Source organism: Opisthocomus hoazin, chromosome 8, assembly GCF_030867145.1.
Source record: "Opisthocomus hoazin isolate bOpiHoa1 chromosome 8, bOpiHoa1.hap1, whole genome shotgun sequence".
Lineage (NCBI taxonomy): Eukaryota > Metazoa > Chordata > Aves > Opisthocomiformes > Opisthocomidae > Opisthocomus > Opisthocomus hoazin.
The window spans coordinates 32158328-32173969 of record NC_134421.1 but is presented as its reverse complement, the minus strand read 5'-3'; the positions used below and the strand labels follow the sequence as shown (position 1 = coordinate 32173969).

General features: G+C 39.8%; 1 long non-coding RNA gene across 1 annotated transcript in view; it reads right to left on the bottom strand.

The window, feature by feature from the left end:
* Positions 1 to 15642, bottom strand: part of LOC142362300 (uncharacterized) — a 68714-nt gene that overhangs the window by 34437 nt on the left and 18635 nt on the right. Inside the window, exon 2 of the long non-coding RNA XR_012764930.1 lies at positions 13673 to 13730. This is a non-coding gene — a long non-coding RNA (uncharacterized LOC142362300). The remainder of the gene's footprint in view (positions 1 to 13672; positions 13731 to 15642) is intronic.

Here is a 15642-nt window from a genome sequence, read left to right as displayed (position 1 = left end):
CAAACAAGTGGAGGAAAAGAAGGTTATCAGGAGTAGTCAGCATGGATTCACCAAGGGGAAATCATGCCTGACCAATCTGATAGCTTTCTATGATGGCAGGACTGGCTGGGTAGATGAGGGGAGAGCCGTGGATGTTGTCTACCTAGACTTCAGCAAGGCTTTCGACACTGTCTCCCATAACATCCTCCTAGGGAAGCTCAGGAAGTGTGGGCTGGATGAGTGGTCGGTGAGGTGGATTGAGAACTGGCTGAATGGCAGAACTCAGAGGGTTGTCATCAGCGGCACTGAGTCTAGTTGGAGGCTGGTAACTAGTGGTGTCCCCCAGGGGTCAGTACTGGGCCCAGCCTTGTTCAACTTCTTCATCAACGACCTGGATGAAAAGTCAGAATATACCCTCAGCAAGTTTGCTGATGACACCAAACTGGAAGGTGTGGTAGATACACCAGAAGGCTGTGCTGCCATTCAGCATGACCTGGATAGGCTGGAAAGTTGGGCAGAGAGGAATCTGATGAGGTTCAACAAAGCCAAATGCAGGGTCCTGCACATGGGGAGGAACAACCTCATGCACCAGTACAGGCTTGGGTCGGACCTGCTGGAGAGCAGCTCTGCAGAGAGGGACCTGGATGTCCTGGTGGACGACAGGTTAACCATGAGCCAGCAGTGTGCCCTGGCTGCCAAGAAGGCCATTGGCATTCTGGGGTGCATTAGGAGGAGTGTGGCCAGTAGGTCGAAGGAGGTTCTCCTTCCCCTCTACACTGCCCTAGTGAGGCCCCATCTGGAGTACTCTGTCCAGTTCTGGGCTCCCCAGTTCAAGAAAGATGAAGAGCTACTGGAGAGAGTCCAGCGGAGGGCTACGAGGATGGTGAGGGGAATGGAACATCTCTGCTACGAGGAGAGGCTGAGGGAGCTGTGCTTGTTCAGCCTGAAGAAGAGAAGGCTGCGAGGGGACCTAATATATACTTACAAGTATCTGAAGGGTGGGTGCCAGGAGGATAGCGCCAAGCTCTTTTCAGTAGTGTCCAGCGACAGGACAAGGGGCAATGGGCACAAACTGAGGCACAGGAAGTTCTGTCTGAACATGAGGAAAATTTCTTCCCTCTGAGGGTGACGGAACACGGGAACAGGCTGCCCAGGGAGGTTGTGGAGTCTCCTTCTCCGGAGATATTCAAGACCCGCCTGGACAAGGTTCTGTGCAGCCTACTGTAGGTGACCCTGCTTCGGCAGGAGGGTTGGACTAGATGACCCACAGAGGTCCCTTCCAACCCCTACCATTCTGTGATTCCGTGATTCTGTGATTCTGTGAATGCTTGCCTACAGAAATCTGCTCCTGCGACCAGCATTGGGAAGCCCTTTACACTTTGATTTCTCATCCATCATTGAGTATATATGGAAATAACATTGCTAGAAGAACTTGTAGCAACTGTCCAAAGTTTAGACTTGTGTATTAAATGCAAATTTATACATCTCTCGCTCCTTTGGGGGAAGGCACGATGGGAAAGAAGGTGATGGGGTAGGATCCAGGAATAAGTGATTACCTCTAGGGTGTCTCTGAAGGAGTGGTCTGATGATGACCCTTCGGACTAGTCTTCTGACCCTTCTGTTTTCCAGATTTTGGTGACAGGCACTTCCGGAAAACCACTTGTGCAAGTTCTTGCAGGCCCAGGATGCCATGGTGGATGAGGGCACTTGTGTCAGCGGCATGTTCGAGGCTGTCCATGAGGCAGTCATCGTGACAGAAGTGTAAATGAACTGTAGTGTGTGTTCCTTGTTTACAGCTGCTGTATAAAAAGAGCAAGTACAGCTCCAGGACTGAAATTTTAACCCCAGGCTGTGTGAGAGATGTTTTTCTTCCTTTCACTGTACACTGTCTTCCCTCTTCTCAGTCAGTGGGAGAGAATAAGGACCCCCAACTAGGTGCAGGTCTGGATGCCCCTGGACGCTGGTGGGGCAGCCCAGGAAGCTCTGCTTGATGCCCTCACCTCCACGCTTCCTCAAGGCAGGAGCGGGAGGGTGGCCGTCTGCTGCTTCCACACAAGCTGTGGGTTTCCAGGCAACGACCTCTGCATCCCTGCCTGAACATGGAATCTGTGAGTAGGATTTATTCCTTTCTTTTGTCATGTGTTCTTCATTTCTGCCTTTTCTCAAGAGATTATGATGACTGACACAGGACTGTCTTTTAATTCTAAGTGGTGGGATGGGTTGTGCTCTGCCTTGTCCATGTTGAACCTCTTCTCCTTACACAAAGGGTAAAAAAGAGGTGATCCATAACTAGCAATCTCTTTTATAACAAGTTATACCACTTATTATTTCTCGTATTGCGGAGAACATATTTTAAAAACCGGAAATCAATTCATACAATAAAGTGTGGTACATACTTATGAAATCTTCCTTAAGTAATAAGTCTTTTATTGCATATTTCTCTATGAAGATTGGTCACAACGGTCTGTTACGTGCTCCTGTCCAGAAGTCATTTTTATCCTAATATTAAGAAGGGGTTTCCTCCTTTTTTCCAGTTGATTTAGAAGTAGGAACACTGAAGTACAAATGGCACTTATTTTAGCTTTATTTTTTCTCAAATGAGCAAAGGAAGCTTGAAAAATATTAAGCACTACATTAATTGGGTGACTTCAGTTATGTCTCATAAAACCAAACCAAACCACTTCTAGATTTTAGTAAATCAAAAATCACACTACAAGTCTGCTTCTTATTCAAATAAACAATTATTATTTCTAACCACTGCTGGATATCTCTTACATATGTATTTATATATTTCAAAGATTAAAAAATACTTTTAGCTGTTTAAGTAGTTGTTGATCATAACTGTGACGAACTGCCATCTAGTTTATTCTGCATCTAACTCAATGTATCATCTTTTTTCTGTCACAACGGGAAATATATTATGCGGTCATAGCTGCGTTGTTTTTTGTTGAGGGTTTTTTGCATCTTTTTTCCTTCATTTTAGCCCACTATTTCAGTAAGAACAAAACTTAACTATAACAGATCTCCAGATCTTGTTAGCAAACAGCAAAGCAAGAAGAGAAACAAGTATGCAATGAAGGGCTATCTTGTACACTTAATAATATCAACTATATGAGACAATAAATAGAGTTCTTTCCTTCAGTGTTACCGTAGTCAGAGGAATGGCATGCATGAAATGGCCGTCCTCTCTTTGCTGTTGTATTCCTGAGCAGCAAGCCAAGATAAACTGTGCCTGGGAGCTGCCCTAAGTAGGGCGGCCTCTCGGTGCTGAACCTCAGTGATCTCCTGTCACTCTCTAAGCAGGGAAGTAATCGAGATCATGAGGGTGGTTTAACAGAAGTATATGGCTTGCCTCAGCTTCTTCTGTGAAGACTCCATTGGTACTTCATCATATTCTTGACATGTTTTGACAAATTGGACGTCAAAGTGTAGTTCCAGTCTGGAAAAGCAGTTTTGTAGAAATAGCATCATATTGTCCCGCATTTATTGTCTTTTAATTGGTTCCAAACTAAAAGTGCTCTTTTTAACTGGGAGAAAAACAAGAATTTTTTTCAGCTATGAGTCCTGCAAACTCAGTCTGATGTCAAAAGTCAAGTCAGATAACATCACTTTGTACCCCCTTAAAAAACACACAGAAGATTGTATCTTTTGTTGCAACTATTCCTTTACCTTAATAAAATTTTATTTGCATGACCGCTTGGTCACGCAGTGAAAACTGGGCAAATAATTTGTGATTGCCTAGGTAATAAGAAGTCACTTGTCAGCTGTTTCAGAGGGGTTAGTTTTTCAGAGCCAGTAGGAATAAAAGGTGTTAGACACTTATTTTCTTCATTGAAGGGAGCAGAATTAACATTGTACGCACATGGGGAGAAGACATGTTGGTTTTTACTGTTCTGAATAGAACTGCCCTTTAAAATACACAGTGGGCAAAAAAGCCATTTGAGAAGTCCTGTGGTTATTTTGCACATGAAATAGGATTATTTTAATGCGAGTTTTGAGTCCTGAGTAGCCGGACTCAGAATTAGTCAGGGCTGATAATGCTTGCAATTTGATTTTAAGTTGAAGTTTCTTAGAGATTTAGTTGTCAAAGAAAAAAAAAATGCAAGATAGTGATAGCTGTCTTAAAAAAAAAACCCAAACCCAAACTCTCCATCTAACACAGAAAAACCTAAAGATGTAGCACCAGTTCACTCCACAGGACTACAAGCTGCAGTCAGAGAATGAGACTTCTTCTGCCTTCTAAACTGCATGATTCCTGAAGTAGTCTGTTAATGTGGGGACCTGCCTCATGACTTTTAATGTTTAGGACTGACACTGTTCCTCCTGAGCATGGTAGAGGTGAATAGGTTTTGCTGAGGCAGTGAGGGTCGCCAGGAAAGCTAAGCTGTGGCTGAAACAGCTGTACGCACAGAGCCCTGGGTTGAAGCCATGCTTATTTCATTGATGTGAACTGCCGAAAGACACCGAAAAAGTTCTAACACTTTATTTTGCTAGGGTGCTATTAATAACCAAGAAAAAGTAATACTATGAACAGAGAAACATCAGATCTTTCAGGTGACACATTAAACAAAACACTTCAAAACCTATCCATCTCCCACAGATGCTATGTCCCTGTGCACTGTTCCTTTCCCCATGCTTCCCTATCCGAAAGCCTTCAGAAGATTTCTGGAATGAAGTAAATCTTCACTGTTCTTTCCAGGCTCCAGAGAAGTCTTCTCCTTTCCTTTGCCTTGGTTGGTGTTTCCTGCCAATGCCAGAAGGCTCTCCAGGCATCTCCCACGCTTGCTGGGGCAGCTTTCCTGCATTCAGACTCCTTGCTTCTGTAGGCCTGCTTCCCATCTTGCTGGCCATACCCTCTCTAATAGGACTTTTCTTGCACTGTAGTCCGTAAATATCTCAAATATATCATACAACACATGGAAGAAACAGGCACAGCTGAGACATATTTTTCCCATAATAAAAAGTTAAAGTATCACCCGAAGGAATGTTCTTATTCTGAGTTGAATATTCTGAACACAAATCTGAGAAGCAGTAACGAGTTAACACTGGCTATATTTGTATATCTCTACAACTGTCCTTTCACCTTTTGGACTTCATACGTTAGTATATCCAATTAAGTATTAAGAAAAAGGTATATGTATCAATGCCTATAGCTTCAAGGTACCTATCCTTACTAAACCAAAAAATATACGTATTTATGCTTTTTGATATCAATTATTCTAATGTGAATTATTATACCAATTATTATGTAAATTATATGCAATTTGCCATGATTGTTATGAAAATGAAAGGTAAGAGCACATTAGGATAGTATTCGTAATATGTTAGATGGCAATGTGTGTTAATCCTGAGATCTGTGGAATTCTGTGCATTTAAAAGTATAAAGAAAGAATTCTAAGCTAAAACCTTTAGAAAAATGTCTGAATTAATATTTTGGGGTTTTTTATTATTGTTGCCCATGTGACTTACTTTCACATTTATTCCACAACACATGGTCAACGGCAACTCGTACTATCTACTGCAGAATAATCTATATCTTTTATGCAGTGGCTGTCAGTATTTGATGAGGCTCAGCTGTGAAGTTCAAATCTTCAGCTGCTTCCAAACTTTTTCAAACTTTAAATTCATGTTTTTGGTGAGGGTAATGACAATGATGCTTCAACCTGAGAGACTATTCTTTCCCTTAATGCTCAAAGACTTCAAATTTGGTGTTTCAAACTCCTCATTTTGAGCTAAAATTAAACATACTAAATGGCTTGTGAGATTTTAAATTTGTGATAGACATATTTGCAAGAGCTGTATAAAATGTTTGGGGTTCTTCAATTGAGTCTTTGTGCCACAACTAAGAATGCAAAACATCTCCCAGCCTGCAAACCATCAGAATCATTAGTCATTACTGATCTATACTATTATATTTAGATAATTTTATTTTGCTTGCAAAAGTAGGCTTTAAAAATGAAAGGATATCCCCTTCAAGGTTCTGTTTAAAAAGCAGGTAAGTGAATAGGTCTTAAAGATGTATTTTTTTCAATGCAAAGTGAACGTGACGTTGTCTCCCCATTTCTAGTTTAAAAACCTGACTGATATTGTAAATGCAGGGTGGAATGAAATACCTTCTAAGTGGCTCCATTTTGGATGTCATACTGTAGACACAACACAAAGTAGTAAACATAGAATCCTAATTACTATTGCACTACACCTCCCCACACTAATCCCTTCTATTGCCTCTGGCTCTATTCTTCACTAATAATTTATTCAAGGATAGTAATAGGGACATAATTGACTCATTGCTCATCTGACATAAACAAAATTGCTACTCATGTTTATTTTCCAATCCGTCAACTGCACTATCATCACTACTTGATTTTGATTTCACCTTACTTTTGTCAAACTTGGGTCTTGTTAATACCTGAGCATTTTACTTCATGAAGTAAAAATGCTTTCTTAAATCTGTTTTGCTGGACTACAACTTCAACCTGTGCCTTTTTCACTAATACTATTTATTCAAGGTTTACAGGATTGTAATGAAATACAATGCAAAAGGTGAAAAAAAAATGAATACTTTTATGAAATAAAGCTGGAATAGAGGTTTTTCCAAGTTACCTGTACTTGTTCTATCATGCTGGACAGATGTCTAACAAGAGCACTCAAAAACTGCTAGCAATAGAAAGTTCACAGAATTGATTCCTTGGTGAATCAATCTTCTGAGTAGAAAATCTTTCTAAAATACTAACCTAAATTTCTCTTGTCACCAATTACTCCGTGTCCTTTTCTCACAGATATGGAGAGTAGACTACTCCTCATTTTCCACAACTTTTCAAGAATTTGATGAACCCCTCACTTTTCTCTTGCAGAATAAACAGAAAAATGTTCTTCAATTTTTCCTTAGAAGTTGCATTTTTAGACCACCACTTGTTCTTCTTGATCTGCCCTGGAGCTCCTCGCAAATTAGTGCACGTCTATCTGGAACAGAGGTGCCCAAAGCTAAACATAGGATTTCAGCTGCAGTCCTACCAATGCTGAATGAAAGAGCAAGTTTACCTTCTGAATCAACTGTATAATACATACTAATTTCTATGTCCCAGATCGACTTTTACACTTTCTGCAATAACATGATGTTGTTGATACTAATTTTCACAGAGTAAGCAGATACCTTTTGGCAGAACAGCTACTTCATTTATATTGCAAAGTCTTGCACTCACAGAGTTGATTGCTCCTCTAGGCAGGGAACTTGGCACCTGTCCTTACTCTTGGCTTCCATATCCTTTCTTCAGACCACTTACATAGTCCTGTTGTCTGTCGGCTCTCTGACGAGTTATTATAAAGTGTATGGTAGGTTAGCAAGCTAATTGCACAGAAAGCAGGCAGATCCCCTCATTCCTTCAGTGAATCATGCATTCCTCTTCCAAAATCCTGGCGTGTACACACAGAGAAGCCTAATCAAGACTAATGCTGGTAGAAGGTGAATAGGGGGAAAGATTATTTTCCATTAAAGACTGTATATCTATTGACATAGTAACTCAGAAATAGCAATTAAAATTGTCTTCCCTAAGCAGATCCTGTTTATTCCAAAAGAGCACTCCCTTGTAGAGGAGGAAAAGAAGAAATTAATAAATTAGGAAGATTACCTTCAGGAGTCTGTTATTCTTCAAATGACACCAAAAAGAGAAGTTGGAAATCATGTGAAAGCAATTCCACCTTGGAATGACGTGTAGATCTCAGACACTCTATCTGATAAAAATTTTCTCCTTTAACTCGTTTCCAGACTACAGCAAGTCAGATGCATAGAGAAGAGTGGGCTGATTCTCACAAGACACTTTGTTTTCATTCTGTTCCCATTAAGTCAGGAGGTGAAATCCCAGCCTGCTGGAAGCCAATGGAGATTTGCAATAGATTTCAACAGAACAAAATAACCTGAGCTCTGTTGCAGGCAGCCCTGTGACCTGCTGGGCCCCCCCTCCCCTCCAAAACTGCCCCTTCCCTGCACCTTCTATACATTACAGACAAAAGGTACAATTAGTCTCATGGCACAAGCTTAACAGGAAAGACTGTTTTGGGGATTTTTAATCTTCAGCACCTAAAGTACAGGTGTCTAACACTTGATCTGGATAGTTCTATTTTTAAATAATATCATACACTTTTAAGTGTTACTTATTTTGGTCAGTTACAGCAACGCTCAGACTGAAGCATAAATGAAGCTCCTGCCTCAGCCTATATAAGTTTATAGTCTCAGGCTTGTGAAGATCGAAAATATATTTCACTTCTGGGAGCAGAGAGCCACTGAAGTCATTGGGACTTTTGACAAGCTTTTACACTCCATGCAGTTTTGTAAATTTTTGCAGAACTGGGACATGAACAGAAACGAAAGGAAAGGGGTACAATGTCCAAGAATAAAGACTGTGTAATTAAAGAATTTCTGAGATTTTTTTTGTGTTACAAGTCAGGTATCTGCCCTAAACTACACTGATCTGCTTTCAGCTCTTAAGAACAGCAGGCTGGTTTTCATCTTTGTGTCCCTTCTTCTGTAGATAAACAGTACCATTTTACTCTCCTGACTACACCGAGGTGATATCTGTGTCCAAGCATAGGGGTTAAGGAAGGCTCCGGCTTCATTTATTGTCCTTTGTACTTCTCTTCAGACTACAAAGAGCTGTCTCACTATATTTTTGGCACTACTGTGTCTATATATCCGATGTGTATCTTTCGTTTTTTCAGTGAGTACTGAAGATGACACTCATGATGGCCCTTTTTTGAAACTAGGGGGGACAAAGTGAGACATTTTGAGCTGAAAAATTTCCTCTAATGTGATTTTGTACATGCTGCAGGGATAGTTAATACTTTAAAAGTTTATAGAAAATAAACATTGAATGTAGGCTTCGGTGAAAAAAATGCTTCAAACACAAACACAGCTTGCAAGAAATTCAAAGGCTAAAATACATTTATATAAAGACTGAAATATTTTTAATTCCTACCAATAATTTATGGACAACAGAAAAGACAAAATTCTGCAAATAGATTGTAGCATACAATTTGTGCTGTTTTAGTATAAGCTTGGCATAGAAAAAATATTTGAGTGCTGGCATTTTTCAGTAACAATGACTGCTATACTGAAATGTATTTGTCATTCTTTTCCTCACATTTAATTGTGAGTTAAATGACTATAAGAAAAAATAAGGGTTAATGCTGATCTTTCTTTTTGTGATATTAAAACATCCACCTGTCATCATATTCCACCTTTGCAGGCTCAGGAAGAAAATATGTGTGCAAAATACAGATCTGCTTGGAAGGCAAATGTATTTGAAGTATGGTTTCTTATAATTTATTTTACACAGCTTGATGGCTCCATGTCAAATTAAACCTATGGAAGTCTCTGATGCTGTGTAACATCTCGCAAGTAATGAACTGTATCACAATTCCTAACGTGGTCCTGACTCATTCAGGATGTTGACTCCTTTCTGGTAATTTTGAAATGTCTATTTAGTAAAAGATTCATGGTGTGGTGATATTTATCCTCAGAGGAACATGATAAGGTTAATAGAATTCATTGCATATACCTGTTATGGGTTAGACTTCAGGGTATTTGCTTCAGCTTATGTGTGATTTAAGATCTAGTGTTAGTGGACTTGCAAGTTGGCAGGATAGAGTAATGGTATTAAAAGAATAACAGATTACATTTAGTACATATTTTAATTTTGTTAATCCTATGTTCTGTCACACCAAGCACAGAAAACTGCTTTTATGCTAATCTTGCCCTATAGCCACTGAAATTTAATTACTACACTATTCAGAATACAATTCTGACAATTAATTTGACAAAGTAAAGAAAAATAATTGCCTTATTAATGTTTTTCAACACAGACTTCTTGTTACTGATGATACAGTAAAATAACACTTAGATTACTATTAAAACTGAATTTAACATAGATGATGATTTGTTCAATACCAACATGAAAGTAAGAGACCTATACTTCTCTTTCTGCAAAGAAATGTTTGCTTAAAGGCCATATATTGAATAAAATTGCATATGCAGCTACACTGTGTGTACTAAGAAATTATATTTACAATCTGAGGGTTCCCACCCACAAATCCAGTCTCTTCCAAGCCCCATCAAATCAGGATTTCATCTATAGTGTGTTGCAAAAGAGAATTCACTGTGATTTCTCTTTACTCTTCAGTAGATTTTCCTTCTGTTTGATTCACAGCTTTCCCAAAACATTTTTTCCAGAACCCCCACCAGACCGCTGTGAAATTCTTACATTATTTCAGTGCAGAACACTATGCCACTTACACTGCTCTTGGACTGTATTGCGTGCTTCCTAGAGCACGGACAAACTGCATACTTTCCAGAAGTTTTATTGCGTTTACAAGCCCATTCAGCAAAGTGCTGGAGTTTATCATCATGCAGGGCTGTTTTTTTCCTTCTCTCCATGTTCACAGTCCTGCAAGCTCTCTAGTGAGACATGCTAGAACAAATTGATAAATTAAGTTTCAAGTTCCCAAAACTGAATGCTTTGCAGGGTTTTGAAAAAAAAAGATAAAGACTGTATACTGACCTAATAAGGAAAATGTTTAAAAAGCTAATTAAAATCAGATACCATCCTGTGGGACTGGAAAGTGGCAACTGTCTCTCTATCTTGAAACCATGTGGATGCCATCCAAGGCAGAGCAGATCACTGAACCAGACTTTGGAATCAGTTAAATTGGCTGAAATAAATAACAAGGCTAATTATCAACCACCTGCTGGAAAAAAACATGGTACAGGTGGAGAAAATAGCAATTGGTGCTTTTTCTTGCATACTAGAATCAGAGCATTTCCATACAGAAACTGATTATTGTGAGAATCTCTTTCTTTGAGATTGTTGATATAGCTATTGGAAACTAACTGTGCATTTAAACTCTGTCAACACATAAAGTGTATTAAGAAAAGTTTAGGCAATCTACCCTGCAACTGGAAAGTGTCAGACTGGTGCTCACTGCCATAAATCTGTTTCAGCACCTTGTGCCTCCCCATCAGTTGTTTTACAATAGAAATGATAATGAGAATCTTAACAATAATGGTAATAATAATAATAATAATAATATCATAGCACAATAGATAGGGTGTCTTGCGAACATAGGGTGTCTCAGAAACAGGGATCAAAACCTGGCTCTTACCCATGCCTGAAGAGTAGCCAAGTTCCTGACATCTCCATTCTCTGTGAATGTTAAACCATTTCCCATGTTGCGGCAGATAAGGTAGGGTGGGAAAGAGACATATATATTCACACTTCAGTATATAATTGAACCCTTTAAATGAAAGAATTCATGGGAAAAAAAATTGTCTGGTAAACAGCTTACAGGATCACAGAATCCTCATACTTTCTTTGAAAACATCTGTCATTAACTGCTAATAAAGACAGGATACTGAGCCAAATAGACCACTGAACTGATCAAGCATGAACATTTCTATACCGATGTATTCCACTGTATTTTTTGATAATTGCCACATGCTGGTGATCAAGAAAGAAATATAATAGAGTGACAGTGATAATAAGAGGTTTCAATTGTGCTTCTGGTATTTTATGCATATTCTTAAGCCTGGAAGTAATTTTAGGCTGATTTTAGAATTTAGGCTAAGTTAGGGCTCTCATTTCCTCATTTGGGTGCTCATATCAATGGAGAACAGTAACTGGGAAAGATGAATACTTTGGGTAATGCATATGCCAAATGTAATAGAAAGAATAAATTATTCTAATGTTTCTACTTGCTGGACAACCCAAGCATTGTAGGACAATCTCCTGATACTAGTGCAATTTTTCCTGTTTATGGTAGGCAGCCTGAAACAGAGACTGAAGTGTACCTGTGTGTCATCTTCATAAGACATAAATTTGTGGTATTGCAATGAGTACTGCTGGAATGGAGAATAAAAAACTGAATTCAGAGGGCCCTTGCCATTGTTTTTCATTAGCTGCATTTCTACATAAAATCATTAAAATGGTTCGTCACTGGGAAATGGGCTCTCTTTTGTTGAAACAGAACATTGTCATAATAAAAGGCATATCAATTGTGTTAGAAGTTAACAACCAATTTGCCAGATGTCTGCAATGATAACACTTCATGAGCGGGGAGTTCATCTCAGTGGTGTGATACCAATATTAGTATTAATATTAGGTTTAGAATGACAGGTAATTCATATCTATTAGTCAAAAAGAAGCTGTGTATTTTCTGAATTATTATTATCAGGCACAACTTTACTTCTAAATTGCATTGTTTGATTTAAAACCATAGATAGTTTTTGAGGAACATAATTGAGTAGATATTTATTTTGATTTATTGCAGGTTCCTATACTGTTAAAACTTAAAGGTTTCACTCAGATATTATTAGTATTTCCATATAATGCTCCAGAAGCTCAAAGAGGCATAATAGAAGCAGATTGCCACAGAAATATATCAGCTTTATATGCAGTGAGAGCTCAGGGATATGATCTGCAAAACATACAAATGAATATAAAAAACGGAAATTAAATGTTTCCCATAACATTCCCCAAACAGCCCTCATCCTAGATTGTAGCAAATGTAGTATAAGAGAGAAAAACAGAGATATGTACAAAGGCTATAACAAAAAGCGTTGTTATTCAACATGACAGATATTGGAAAGTCGGTGAGGAATAAAGAAAAATCACAGTGAGACAGCAGAAGTAGCTAATGTTGCAGGTGGGGTCATGGGATTGCCCAGACCAGAGCAGCTGGGATGTTATGCATTCCAGAAGCTTGAAATTTGTATCGTAAAACACGCCACAGAGTCTTGAAGGATGAATGTTTAGTTCATTAAAAAGCAGGTAGAGAACAAATCTAAACAAAGAAGTCACATGATTGCAGAGTGATCCCTTTCTATGGAAGTAATACTGAGATTTCATTCAGTCCTCTTCAATGAAAAGAGACATAGAGGAGAGAAAGACTTCTGAAAGTCAATGTCCAGGCTTCATGGAAACAATTAGGAGCCTCTTAGACAGAAACGTTACCTGTGACCTTCCTCTTCTTGTTACAGGTTCCCATGCATCAGTCTGTGAGGGAGTCAAATGACTCCAGAGCATGCTTTCCATGATTCCTCTTCATACTGGGACCAGTTTGCACAGTATCAAGTTCTCACTGGATCTCCTATTGTAGCTATGTTCAGCCTTTGACGTCAGTGTGAGACAAGAAATGCCAGTAAACCAAGGAAAATGCAATTATGCACCTTATACTTTATAAAAGGTGTGTCTAAGGACAGCCAGGGAAAATGAAAGGAAATTGAAATTGAAAATTCCTGTTCTGTTGGATTGATGACAGGATAGAGAAGGGTAATGTGTACTTCCTTGGCGAAAAGGTGCCAAAGCAATGTGCCAAAGAAGACCACATGCCCAAATCATAGAATCACAGAATGGTTCAGGTCAGAAGGGACCTTATAGATCACCTAGTTCCAACCCCGTTGCCATGGGCAGGGACACCTCCCACTAGATGAGGTTGCTCAAATGCCATAGGTGATGTTCTTCTTCTCCCATTCAATGTGTTAGAATACAATTATTTGGTTCACGCCCAAAGAAACACAGCCTGAGTTTCATAATAAACATAATAAATCATGTTACCCAGAAATAACTGCAAAACAGTGCTTGGAGACTTTCCACCAGAGGAATTAGAGTGGTTAACATCTGAAGAGGAGCATTTGAAAGCATACCTGTAGAGTTATGCTGGTCACAGAATTGCTAGATGCTAGTCAAGATTTCTGCAAGAGACTGGAGAAAATAGCAATATGTCATCATCACTAGCCATATAATTTTAGCCCAGGACAAATATAAAGTCATAGCAGTTCTCCCAGTGATTTTCATCCTTCCCCTTATTTTTCCCTTGGCATTTCCCAGAGCATGTCCCTTTCTATGTAGTATTTAGCACAGAGCTACTGAGGCTTGAATCTATCTATCTCTCTCTTCTAGGCTGAAGAAACCTGAAGCTTTTCTTTTCCCCAGGAGGATCATGAAGGACTAAAGTATTTCTATGGATGTCTGCTTATTGCACAGGCCACTGCCTTTTCCTTCCAGGTAGCCCAGAGGGAACCTGCATGCATCTTGACTTCCTGCAAATGAAGAAAGAGTGTTCACACTCTTCAGGCATTGCTGGAAAACAATTTAGCACGCACGGTGGGGCAAAGAAACAGGAGCACTTGAGGGGAAAAAAAAAAAACAACCCCAAACACCAGAAATAAAAATGGGTCCTATTCTTAGAAACAGAGAAAGAAAAGCTTTTCCTATGAGACACTTCTGTCTTTAATCCTTAGCTCTTGGGTTGGCTGTGGTTTTTTTCTCTCCCATGCCAAATAGATTCAGCCTGTTAGTTGCAGATTAAATTGGCTGTATGTTTCTTGCCCTACCAAGCTGTCACTGTTGTTACGATGGCCCACAGGTGAATAAGCTTCATTCCAATTTGTTTGCTAGATGAAGCATCCTCTGAGGAAACAATTCTGAGATTGCATGCACTTTGTAAAGCCAGTGGTTTGACTTCAAATGACAGCTCCTAGGTGAACTGACTGCCTACAAGCAAGATGAGCAAAAGCTTCTAGCTCCCTGCCCCTTGACTCCTTTCTAAACATTTATCTGCTGATATTGCAGAGGTAGAAGCAACAGGTCAGCTAATTGAGAAAATCTAAATAACAACCTGTCAGTTAGAAAAAAGCACATGCTCTTGATTCACAGGGGGTAACACTCATAAACTGAACCTCCAGCAAAGGGTACAATTCTGAAGATCAGCAGGGGAAACAGACAAAAGTCATATTAAAGCAAGGAGGACTTGTTTTTGCAGGCTTTACTTTTGTTAGGAGACATTCTCACAGTAATGCACTTGACTTTGCATTTGACATGCATCCTGGTTCATTTTCATGGAATAATGCAATAGATGAGGCTGGATGGGAGTTCTGGAGATCACCTGGTCAAACCTCTCTGCTCAGAGATGAATCGTTTAGAGCAGGCTGCTCAGAATGGTGTCTGTTCAGTGTTTGAATATGTCTAAGTATGGAGACTTCTCAACCTCTCTGGGAAACCTGTGCCAGTGTTCAACCACCATATGAGTAAAGAGTTTCTTGTGTTTAAATGAAATTTCCTGTATTTCAGTTTGTGCCCGTTGCCTCTTGTCCTGTCACTGGGCACCACTGTAAAGAGTCTGGTTGTCTCCTATTTACTTGCCTCCATCAGGAATTTACACACATTGATAAGATGCCCCTGAGCCTTCTCTTCTCCAGGCTGAGCAGTCCTAGCTCTCTCAGCCCTTCCTCGTAGGAGAGACATTCCCATCCCTTAATCATAGAGCGGCCCTTGACTGGACTCTCTCCAGTAGCTCCATGTCTCTCATGTACTTGGTGGCCCAGGAGTGGACCCAACACCCCAGATGCGTCTCACCAGGGCTGATGAGAGTAGAAGGATCACGTCCTTCAACCTGCTGGCAACATTTCTCTTAATGGATTCCAGGAGGCCGTTGGCCTTCTTTGCCACTAGGGCATGCTTCTGGTTCATGGTCAACTTGGTGTCCACCAGGAGTCCCAGGGCTTTTTGTCCAAAGTAGCTTTCAAGCCTTCCTACCTCCAGCCTGTCCTGGTACCTGGGGTTATTCCTGTCCAGGTTCAAGGCTTTGCACTTCTCCTTGATGATCTTAATGAGG